This window comes from Anabrus simplex, chromosome 12, assembly GCF_040414725.1.
Source record: "Anabrus simplex isolate iqAnaSimp1 chromosome 12, ASM4041472v1, whole genome shotgun sequence".
Taxonomy (NCBI): domain Eukaryota; kingdom Metazoa; phylum Arthropoda; class Insecta; order Orthoptera; family Tettigoniidae; genus Anabrus; species Anabrus simplex.
This window is the reverse complement of record NC_090276.1, coordinates 77,239,118-77,252,127: the sequence shown is the minus strand read 5'-3', so window position 1 is coordinate 77,252,127 and position 13,010 is coordinate 77,239,118.

Genomic DNA, 13,010 nt, shown 5'->3' with positions numbered 1-13,010 from the left:
TGTATCGACTAGGTGGAAAATAAATAAATACTTAATTGTGATTCTATTGAAGTGCGATACGGACCATGAAGCTGATTTTATGTAATCATTTTTCTACTCGTATTCGTTGGTGCACAGCACAGAATTTCCTTCTTTCTTAATCTGCTTACACTCCAGGGTTGGTTTCCCCTCAGACACAGCGAGGGATCCCACCTCTACCGCCTCAAGTGCAGGTGTCCGGGAGCGAGACTTTGGGTCGGGGACAAAACTGTGGAGGAGGACCAGTACCTCACCCAGGCAGGCTCACCTGCTTTGGTGAACAGGGGCCTTTTGGGGGATGGGAAGATCGGAAGGGATAGACAGAGATGAGGGAAGGAAGCGGCCGTGGCCTTAAGTTATGTGCAAAGGCAGGTAAGAAGTGCGAAAGCACGGAAAACCATCCCGAAGATGGCTGAGGTGGGAATTGAACCCCCCCCCTCTACAAGTTAAAAATTTACAATTACCTTCAACCCTCCTCAATTCAGTTGATCTCCCGAGGCTGAGTGGACCCCGTTCCAGCCTTCGTACCACCTTTCAAATTTTGTGGCAGAGCCAAGAATCAAACCCGGGCCTCTGAGGGTGGCAGCTAACCACTGCACCACATTAGGGAATTTACTGCTAATTAATTCACACAGTTTGCTTATAGTATTAGGTACAGCACGCTTGACAAATCAACACTTCTGAGAAAATTAATACAAATTCACTATTTGGTTTAGCCATTCCTCCGATGATTCCCCTGTGGGTGGGGGCGATAGAAAAACACCCATGGCATCCCCTGCCTGTCGTAAGAGGCAACTAAAAGTGGCCCCAAGGGTTCTTAACTTTGGAGCGTGGGTTGCTGAGCACAGGGCCCTCAGCTGAGTCCTGACATTGCTTCCACTTGTGCCATGTTCCCCACTTTCATCTATCCTATCTGACCTCCCTTGGTCAACTTTTGTTCTTTTCCGACGCCAATGGTATTAGAGCATTCGTAGCCTAGGGAGTTCTTCATTTTCAAGCCCTTCGTGCATTTCGTCTTTCCTTGGCCCATACCTTCATTTTTCTCTCTGATTAGTGTTATATAGAGGATGGTTGTCTAGTTGTGCTTCCTCTCAAAACAATAATCATCACCAGCACCACTTCCTCTGATGAGAGGGGTAGACGCTCCAAATGGGCTGTGCTAGAAGAAAGAGAAAGCATTTCCCCTGTGGGATATCCTATTGATCTGTCATAATTCCTTCCTCGGTTGGAGATTTAATGATATCCCTCTGCTAAACAATGTTGTGTCGCTGCAGATTGTGGTGAATCATTAACTGCATATTGCAATATCCTGAATCATGCATTATGCTTCAGAAATATCTGGCAAGACATCAGTACCACATTATCATTGTACCGCAGCTTTGTTGAACAATCGTAACCTAAATTTCACCTTGGTTGGTAGCGGATGTGCGCAGAAAAATTCCGAGTCCTCATTTTTTAGAAAAATATTTTTTCTTGACAGTCTTGGTTTATATTACCGATATAAATGGTCCGTTATTGGACATTATAAATTTTCCAGCGAACTCATTCCTGGTTGCCAGTGGTCCACCCACGTGTGCTAGGCTGGGCTCATCAGTTGGTACCTAGCACACCTACCAAGACGCATGGCTAATACATATCGTGGAGGTGACTCTGTAGGCTAATTGTAGCCACCTGCAGTGCCAATGCACTATGAAAGACTTTGTTTCATTACCAAAAATTGATGCCTTGGTTCCCTGTGGGAATCAACATCTATATCAGTCTTGGTTTAATTGATGAGTATTTTTTCGTTGAGAGAATGGAGGTCACAAAGCGGCCAAATAATGAACAGATGATCGTCATAAAAACCTTTCTGAAATGGAGCAAATGCCTCATCCGTTCACAGCTTGTGTACAGCTTCTTGGACGTGATGATTCTTATCATGTCCACTTGCGAGACATCTGAAAAGAGTTGGAAAAAAATTATAATGAAAATAGTGTTCCAAGAAAACAGGGGTATCAAATTATGTGCATGATAAGTGAAATCTTGAAAGGAGAAAATTTTAATGTGTGTTTTTGAAGAGGAAGATCTCACTCGCTTTATGTATGAATCCTTAACGTGGGTTGATGTGGAAGTTTCACAGCGCCCTGTCTGAAAACTGATGATCATTTACACTTAAGAACCTGCAGGTGACTGCTGCAAAGCCAACTGAAATAAGTTTCCAAATTCCAATTTCTATAACCCTAGTGTGGTTAAACCAAATATCATTCTAGTTATTTCACTTTCTTTTGTCTAAGGTGTCCATAGCAAGTTCCCTGAACTCATTCTAGGTGGGGGGGGAATCTATTCTAAATTCTGCAAGTAGGCCTACATTTTTAACAAGTATGCAATTCCTTTTTTTTAAATCATGTTAAACTAAAATATATCTACTGTCTGAAAGAAAAGTATTTCACTCATATATTTTTCCACTGTACTTTGCATACCACCAGAATTCTGCATTTTTAAACATCATATTCCTTAATTAAATATGTAATTGAAACTGAAATTATAAATGAATTTGTATCGCATTTTTACCAGTTTTAAGTCCTTTTCTGATATTTTAGTGTCTTTTTAATGATCTTCAACTTCTGAGCCCTATTTATGATGAACATAAAGCCAGTTCGGTGGAACATCTTCCTTGGCGATATCAGCATTCTCAGAGACTGTCTGACCGAGGTAGTTCACCCGGAAGGACGTGGGTTCGAAAAATGAAGGTATCAGCCAAAGAAAGACGAGGGCCATGAAGGGCGTGAAAATGAAAAACTCGCTAGGCCTCAAGTGCCCTAATATTGCCTGGGTCAGAAAAGAACAAGAGTTGACCAAGCGAGGTCGGATAGGAGCCTGGCAAAAGTAAGTAGAAGTAATGCCAGGACTCAGCTAAGCACCCCCATGGTCGCCAACCAACACTCCCAAGTTCAGAGCCCTTGGGGCCCCTTTTAGTCGCCTCTTACTACAGGCAGGGGATACCGTGGGTGTTAATCTACCACCCCCACCCACAGGCGCAGCAACTATCACACCATAGGTCTTCAATAGCAAAAACCTAAGGATATCCTCCACTAACCCCACCTCAATAAGCGTTGCAGACCATATCCTGGTCAGCGTGATTTAAAATTTAAAGTTCCACAATCATACCAACAAAAATGCAGTTTTTAGATAGTAATCTATTGAGAAATAACACTCAAGACCCAAATTCGGTTGACTGGCTAAAATTACCCCGGTAACGATGAGAATTGTGGCTGCTTCTACAATAGTTAATTTTTTTTTAGAAGTTGTTTTACAAGTATTACAAGTAACAACTCTCATTATTGTTCCGTATTGAAGATGACGCTAGGCATAGAATCTCAAGGATAATTTAATAAAACCACCTATTCAGTACTTTCCACGTTTAATGTGGTTTGCTTTTTTTTTTTTTTCTTTACGTCGCACCGACACAGATATGTCTTATTGCGACGATGGGATCGGAAAGGCCTAGCAAAGGGAAGGAAGCAGCTGTGGCCTTAATTAAGGTACAGCCCCGGCATTTGGCTGGTGTGAAAATGGGAAACCATGGAAAACCATCTTCAAGGCTGCCGTCAGTGGGGTTCGAACCCACTATCTCCCGATGTGGATACTGGCCACACTTAAGCGACTGCAGCTATCGAGCTCGGTAATGTGGTTTGAATCTACATGAATTTATGTAGACTTATCAGGTCAGGTACATGTTTCACCCATTATTTGGACATCTTCAACTTGTAGACAACCTTTAGGTCAAGGTTTGGGACCTTTTAAACCATATATAGTATAATATACGAACGTTAATAATCTCTTAAGAGTAACAAATGTGAACAAAAGATAACTGCGGTTAACAAATTAATGGTGTTTTAACACAAGTAAAACTTGTCGGTCCTATTGTATCTAACTTAAAAATATGTCCAAAACTAAAATGGATCTTCTTCCTCTATCAGAAGTCTTGGGTAAAGAGGATATTACATACCACAGTTCATCTGACCCACCTATATCATTTCATGTTCTTGATGTACCGTAACTAATGTTGAAATGTGTTGTCAAACACTAGTGGAGATTTAAAAGCAAATGTTATATATAGACTGGTCAAGAACGTTGTTGTGAATAAAACTGTAAGCGTCTTGACTTTGAGTTTTATGTGTCGACAAGGAATTGTAAAGAGTACAATATTAGGCTGCTGCTTAATTGCGAAAGAACATCCTAGACACTTGATACAGTCTTGTATGAATATCATTCCCGTTAATGTGTTGCTTGATCTTTGGGAGGGATCTTAAGATTATTTGTTCAATTTGTACTAGGTCGACCTGTCTACTCCGGCAGCGCCTGTAGAAGTGTTAATAAGACGGGCGCTGCCAGAACAGACAGCAACAGGAATGATATTCATACAAGACTGTATCAAGTATCTAGGATGTTCCTTCTCAATTAAGCTGCAACCTAAAACTAAGAAACAGCCTAAGATTGTACTCTTTACAATTCCTTGTCGTTACATAAGACCCGAAGTCAAGACATTTACAGTTTCATTCAAAACAACGTTCTTGACTAGTCTATATATAACATTTGCTTTTAAATCTCCACTAGTGTTTGACAACACATTTCAATATTAGTTACGTCAAGAACATGAAAATAAAATATGTGGGTCAAATAAGCCCCAGAATCAATATTCTCTTTTCTCAAGAGAAGAAGATCCATTTTAGTTTTGAACATATTTTTAAGTTAATAGAACTGACAAGTTTTAACCGTGTAAAAAACACTGTTAATTTAAACTAGCAGTTCCCCGCTGGCTCCGCCTGCAATGTACAAAGTATGGTTTTGTTCGTTACTATCCTCACGGATGTATTTGCAAAGATTCGAGTTAATGAAATAAAGCACATGATCTGCTGTGGTAATAGAATGTGATATTATGTCAAAACACTTGAAAATACATCACACAAAGAAATTGAATTAAACGTTCCTTGGAACAACACTATGCGCCGAACTGTTAAAAAGTCCTTCAAAGATCTTCATCATGGAGACATAACTTTTCTCAGAATCCACCAATTTAAGTAGTTATTACCTCAAACGAAAGTGCTTGATCCGCTGAGTGTTCTTAGGCCAAAACGAACTCCGTACCTCAATTAGAACCAAAGATATGATTGCTTCAAAGAGACAAAAAATTCAAAAATCAAATAATTTGAGGAAAGCGGAAGTTAAGTGATTTATAGTACCTGATGACAAATCTGTGCATGAATACCTTTCAGTTAAAAAAAGAATAAAGAAAATCGACTGGATAGAATGGCCGGACTGACTGACTTCAGTTTTCATCAATATTTTTAATATATAGATTTATATTTTCATTCACATTCTTGACCAGCCTACAATTAACAATCAGTTCTAAATCTCCACTTGTGGTTGACAACACATTCTGACATTAGTTACGGTACATCAAGAACATGAAATGATATAGGTGGGTCAAATAAGCCCCAGTATCAATATCCTCTTTACCCAAGACTTCTGATAGAGGAAGAAGATCCATTTTAGTTTTGGACATATTTTTAAGTTAGATAGAATAGGACCGACAAGTTTTACTTGTGTTAAAACACCATTAATTTGTTACCCACAGTTATGTTTTATTCACATTTTAAAATTATTATCCTGGCGTGTTAGTCTTAAGAAAATATTAACGTCGTATATTATACTATTTATGGTTAAAAAGGTCCCAAACCTTGACCTAAAGGTTGTTTACAGGCTGAAGATGCCCAAATAATGGGTGAAACATGTACCTGACCTGATATGTCTACATAAATTCATGTAGATTCAAACCACATTAAACGTGGAAAGTATTGAATAGGTGGTTTTATTAAATTATCCTTGAGATGCTATGCCTAAGTTGTTTTACGTCGCACCGACACATATAGGTCTTATGGCGAAGATGGGACAGGAAAGGCCTAAGAGTGGGAAGGAAGCGGCCGTGGCCTTAATTAAGTTACAGCCCCAGCATTTGCCTGGTGTGAACATGGGAAACCACGGAAAACCATCATCAGGGCTGCCGACAGTGGGGTTCGAACCCATTATCTCCCGAATACTGGATACTGGCCGCACTTAAGCGACTGCAGCTATCGAGCTCACTAGTTAATATTTCGCGTCCATCAACAATCATTTGTTGTTTCTGGTATAATTGCTATATACTTGTACTTGTGGGGGTAAGAAGGTTGGTACGACAACCAAAAAGTTTGAATACCACTGGGCTGGAGCAATTTTGTTACTTTCATTCATCTGTCTCAGTCTTAACCTTGGCTTTGATAACATGAAAACTTGAGAGTGTGGGTTGGGAACCACGGGGCCCTCACCTGAGTCCTGGCATTACTTCCACTTAGCTATACCAGGCCCCTATTCAACCTCTCTTGGTCAACTCTTGTTCTTTTCTGACCCCAAGCACTCGAGGCCTAGGGAGTCTATGTTTTCACACCCTTCTTGGCCGATACTTTCATTTTTTGAAGTGTCGGATCCCTCTCTGATTAGTGTTATATAGAGGATGCTTGCCTAATTGTACTTCCTCTTAAAACAATAACCACCGGGCGAGTTGGCCGTGTGGTTAGAGTTGCGCAGCTCTGAGCTTGCATCTGGGAGAAAGTGGATTCGAATCCCACTGTCGGCAGCCCTGAAGATGGTTTTCCGTGGTTTCCTATTTTCACACCAGGCAAATGCTGGGGCTGTACCTTAATTAAGGCCACGGCCGCTTCCTTCCCACTCTTAGTCCCATCGTCACCACAAGACCTGTCTGTGTCGGTGCAACATAAAGTACGTGGCAAAAAAATTAACAATAACCACCACCATCACAACCCTTCTTACCTTCCTGTCTATTTCCTTTTTTGCAATGCCTTTGCTGACGAGACCCTGTGTGTACATTGCACTATGTCTTCTGCTACGGGCTAGAACAAATTTGTTTCTTTCATTGTCAGTCTCGTACTTGGCTTTGACAATATGAAAGTGACTGAGGTATGAGGGATACTGGTAATGCCATTCCTTATGTAGCTAGTCCGTGTTTTGAATGGTTGCTCATAGGGTCGGTTGGTGCATGCATTTCAGTGGCTAGGTTTGTGATTAATAGCGACAGTGTGTGAATCCGCATGGTTGTACAGTACCTGTGATTTGTATCCACTATGTGAGGATCATGACAGGTTTGCTTTGCCTGTAAATAGCGACACAATGTGCGAAACACTATAGGTCTCTGTCACATGTGCGCATTACATTACCTGTGAGTAGTACCATAATGTGTGGAATACCGCGAGTCTACGCTACTTCTGATTAGTACTGCAACATGACAAATACCATGGTTCTACTTTCCTAGCGATAAGTACCATTATGAGGGGCCGATGACCTGGATTTTGGACCCGTTTAGACTACAAGCATCATCGATTCAGCATTGTGCTTCAGAACGTTAGTTTCTGGAAATGTGAGGCATTGCGGGTCGGATCCACTGATTGTTTTAAATTCATATCCATCCATTCATTTTTTTGTCCTCACGTTTTGAATTCTGGTCAGTGGAGGATTATGGATTTTTAATTGTCCTTACATTTCATCTCATTTTGTGCCATTAGGGGCTGATGACCTAGATGTTAGGCCCCTTTAAACAACAAGCATCATCATCATCATTTTAGTGGCATTGGCAGACATATATGTAATAGCAACTTCTGGCTCAGTGAGGAAGCAATAGAAAAGTACCTTACTCCTCATTTCCCTGGTATGCCTCTTCAGAGAGGCCTAGGGTATCTATGACAGCTAATGGCGGAGCTGTTGAGGATCCAACCAGCCTTTGGGCTGAGGCATGAACATCCGTCCATCCTAGAGTTTCTAATACAATTTTCATGGGCCTTAACTTTCGTTCATTTCATTTCCTTCCTTTCTATACGTCGTTGAGTATTACTTTCCGGCTGCGGAATGAACTATAAATATATCGTTTTAGAGCAGATACTGCGAGTGAAAGGAATTCTTTATATGTAAATTAATGCACCCTTTACGAATGTCGCCAATGATCGTGACAGTCATTTCCCTAGTACTTGCAGCTGGGAGTTGACACAGAGGTCAGAGTCTATGTTTCCATTCCATACTATAAGATAGAGAACACTTAATAGTGCACAAGTTCGTTCCCCTTTTTGTCTTCCATTACGAGACTTTATTTCCTAAAAAGTATCCCATTATTATTATTATTATTATTATTATTATTATTATTATTATTATTATTATTATTATTATTATTAAGCTGGCACCCAGTAGAGAAGATTATCGATTCCATCCAGTAAAGAAGAATGACCTTTTATGGGCATGTGACACAAATGCACGAAACAAGACTGACCAACTGCATCATCACCTTCTTTCAGCATATTAAAACCAAAGGGGCTTGGTTCATTGAGGTGGACAGAGATCTTGAAGAAATGGGAATCACGCATAATGACATCCAGAAGCGTGTCCCACTTAAGAAGAAACTTCAAGTGTTCCAGGGTTTTCGAGACAAGCCAAAATCAGAAAGAGGAAAGGCACGGACACAGGAGAGGAATGGACACCGAGAACACATGCGCAAGTAATGGGCAGACATCAAAGTCAGAAGTTCCCAGTTGATACGACGTGGTCCAAAGTTGACCGATATGACATGAATGAATGAATTACAGTATTATTATTATTATTATTATTATTATTATTATTATTATTATTATTATTAGCTATATTACCCGGGCACTCTTTTTACTGTTAGGTATTTTATTACCTGTTAATTATGTTTGAAGCGAATTTTTGTAGATTTCGTTACCTTATTGATACTCATCCACTTTCCAGCCCACCCAGAGGGGTGCACACACATAAATCAAGAATCTGGGCCATTTTGGACTTTTTCTCCCCTCTTCATCCCCTTGCCAATGGGGCTGAACTTAGAATTCAGCGACATGCGGAGTATCATTGTTTATCTTAGCAATCCCGAAAACTATGGATTCAACGCTATTTTTTTATTATAACCCCCTCCCCACCTCCACACCTGGGGGTGGCTTCGCTCGTTGAGCAGAATTATGCCGAAGTCCTGTCTGTTTATTACATTTACACAAAAGATAGCAAAATATACGTATCGCTATTCTAAAGATATGTTGTTAGAAGACTCAATATGAACAGTAAATTGATTTTCTTTACTTAACTGAAATTGAACACTGTCCTCTCTTATCAAGCAGTTGTCTTGTATTTCTTCTTTTTTGGGATTTCTTTCTACTGGAGAGAAATGTCACAAGTATACTGTAGTCTCTGACAATGTTTACATGTAAGAATTTTAAACCATATCAATATAAACACAGTTTGAAAAGTCCCCTATTCACATTAATGAGCACAGCAGAGTGAGCTTTTTGCCAAACAGCTGAGATTTCAACATGCTCCTCTGGCTACAGTGATTCTATCGCAGATGGTGGTGCCGCTGCTACCTCTAGTGTATTATTTACTTACTCTATTTGGTCTGACCAATCCACGACGTGGAGGAGGCATTCAAATGCCAACCTTCATTCCATTGTGGAACCTGCTCAGCAATCAGTTCTCTTATCTGCATTTCACGATAACACGGAGCGCTCTTCTTCTCTCTGCATTAAGGTATCTGTATGTTTAAATTGACTTCTTTCGTGCAAGGACACCTAATTTTCTTGTAGTAAAGTGTCGTTAAAATTATTCCATATGCTTATCTCGTGAAGAATTTGCGTTGAACGGCAAATCACAACTGGTAAAATTAGATAAACCAATTTTACTCAAATTATTTCAGAACCAATTAATTTTTGAAATGCCAGTGTGGGGCATGTGATAACTGATAATGAATTTAAAAGTGCTCTGCTGAAGAAATTAATAAGAATAGGCCTGAGATTAATGAAAGTAAACTTTGGGTAGAACTTTCGCTCGCTCGATATATTCATGTCCTGTCTAGGGTTGGATACTTTAATCTTATATCATATGTATCATAAACTTTGTGAAAGGCAGAGTGACTTGAGAGTGTTGTCTGTAGTATAGAGAAACTTCCTGTATAACTGTAATTCAAATTGTCTGGGTCTGTTCTGTGTTTTATGTACGCACCTGCACAGATGCAGGTTAATCTGAGTTCTGTGATATTTGTCTTTATGTTGGAGACAAGTAGGCCTACCCTGTTTCAAAATGAACCTTATCAAAGCCTCTAGGCCACTGCGAAGGTGGGTGGGTGGGGGGGAGGAGGGTTGCACAGAGAGTAACTCAAAAGGCGCGGGTTATAATGTTGTTATAAACTTTATCTCTTTTGTAAACTGTTATTGCTATTCTTCACACTAGATTTTGCCACCACTGGGCCCTGTTTCATGAAACACCTTTCACTAATATTAATAATAAGAAACCAATAATATTAACTAATAATATTAGTATTATAATTCATTAGAGTTATTAGCTAATAATATTAGTAAAATAATAATCGTATGGCCTCAGCTACCGTTTGCAGACATTTCGATTTGACGCCATCTGGCTGTCTGCTCGTCAATTTCGACGTTCCGGTTTACTCTGTCTGCCATCTAGCGGACCTAGAGTAAACCGGATCTCTCTTGGGCGTCTATGGCTGAGATTTAATTAATTTTGTCGGGTAAATACCAAATGTTTCACCAGAGTTCTTTTACATGCCGACATCGTACGACATGGAGTGTCGAATGGACTTTTTTCCGCCCTTCAAAAATCCGACTACCTCTGCCGGGTTTGAACCCGCTATCTTGGGATCCGGAGGCCGACACTCTACCACGGATCCACAGAGGCAGCTATAATATTAGTAATTAGTTTATGAGTTAAATTATTAGTAGATATTCCTAATAATAATAGTAAATTGTTTCACAGACAACATGACTAATAAAAGTTACTCATATTATTATTGGGATTATTTCCATGAGTGTATTTTGACTCATAGTCCATATTATTAGTGAAACCAAACTGAGTGGTATTTTAATATTTTGCCATTAAATCGTGAAGATCAGTGAAACGGTCAACTCTGATTCAAAAAGTGATGAGGAATGAGTGCAGGTATTCACTATTCAATAAATATTAGGCCAAAACCAGCCTGTACTGGCATGTAACAAGCATATGAATTCAATGAGAGATTTAGGTTAGATTACAGAACTTTTGAATATTTGCTTGATAGGATGCCTTTGCTGGCGAGACCTAGTGTTTACAGTGCACTATGTCTTCTGGTACGGGCTAGAATAAATTTGTTACTTTCATTGACCTGTCTCAGTCTCATCCTTGGCTTTGACAATATGAAAGTGACTGAGGTATGAGCGATACTAGTAATGCCATTCCTTGTGCAGCCAGTTCCTGTTATGAATGCTGTGAAAATATCACTCATAGGGTTGGTTGGTGCGTGCATTTCAGCGGGCTTAGCAGACTGATATGTACTAGCAACTTCTGGCCTGGTGAGGAAAGCAATGGAAAACTACATCACTCCGTATTTGCCTAGTACGCCTCTTCCATGACACCTAGGCTATCCAAGACAGCTGTTGGTGGAGCTGTGTAGGATCAAATTAGCCTTCGGGCTGAATACCCAACACAGGATTGGTAATAGAATGTTCCACTGCAAAGAATGAAGCATGACCTCAAAACAGCAGCTTGATATTGCACTCTATGGCTTGGTAGTGATAAACACTATCACTGTGTTTCCCTAGTGCAGGTCTGCTAGGAAACTTCAGCTATCCTTTAAAATCTTGGCTTCTACCACCAGTAAACCAAGATGGTGGTGGTGATGATTATTGTTTTAAGATGAAGTAGAGCTCTATATAACACTAATCAGGCAGATACAAAAACGAGAAGGGATCCGACACTTCAAAAAATGAAGCTATCATTCAAAGAAAGACAAGGGCCATGAAAGGCATGAAAATGAAAGACTCTCTTGGCCTCGCAACCTAATAGCGCCAGGGTCAGAAAAGAACAAGAGTTGAACAAGGGAGGTTGAATATGATAGATGAAAGTGAGGAGGCTTGCACAAGTAAGTGGAAGCGATGCCAGACTCAGCTCAGGGCCCCGTGGTCGCCAACCCGCACTCCCAAATTGAGAGCCCCTGGGGTGTTTTTAGTTGCCTCTTACGATAGGCAGGGGATACCGTGGGTGTTATTCCACTGCCCCCTCCCACAGGGGGTAGTTAAACCAAGATTTTGCTAGTCCATCTCAATATAGATTTTTAAGAGCACATAAATTAAAAAAGTAAAAAGAACAGGTGTGCTTCAACTCAATCACTTTGCACAAAGAAACTTTCTTCTCTCACATTATTTTCACTTATCCATTCACTTATTATCAAAGTCACAACGACGAAAATATCAAGTGAGCCTATCAAACATATGGATTAATAGCCGGTTGTAGCCTACTGCTAGGAACAAACCTAAACCAAGAACATAAATGCAACAAACCGATTCTAATCTTTATTTGTATCAGCTGACTGATGAACTAATATTATGAGTGAAGATATTAGTTAGTCATGTGTAAATCTTTATGAAACAGTGTTTGGTTAACTAATAATTATTTTTAAGTTCTAATATTATTATTATTATTAATTTAAATATATATATATGTATTCATTTCCAGGATGGACGTGTTTGTTCAGCAGCAGAATGTTAAGATCCCTCCAAGTTTTTTCGCCTTGGTCTTGAAAGCCCTTCTGGTGATCGGTGGTGTGGAGTCAAATCCTGGAGCAGGTGATAAGGTACATACTTTCTCTTGCTAATTTGACGAGTAATATGCCACATAGAGGAATTTTACATTCATTGGTCTGTCTATCTTATCCTGGGCTTAGACAATATCAAAGTGACTAAGGTATGAGTGATGCTAGTAATGTCATTCATTATGTAGCCAGTTCCTGTTATGAATGGTGTGAAAATGTTGGTCATAGCGTCTGATGTTCCATTTATATCAGTTGACTTGGCAGACTGACATGTAAGAGTAACTTCTGGCTCAGAACAGGAAACTACCTCATTCCCTAGTAT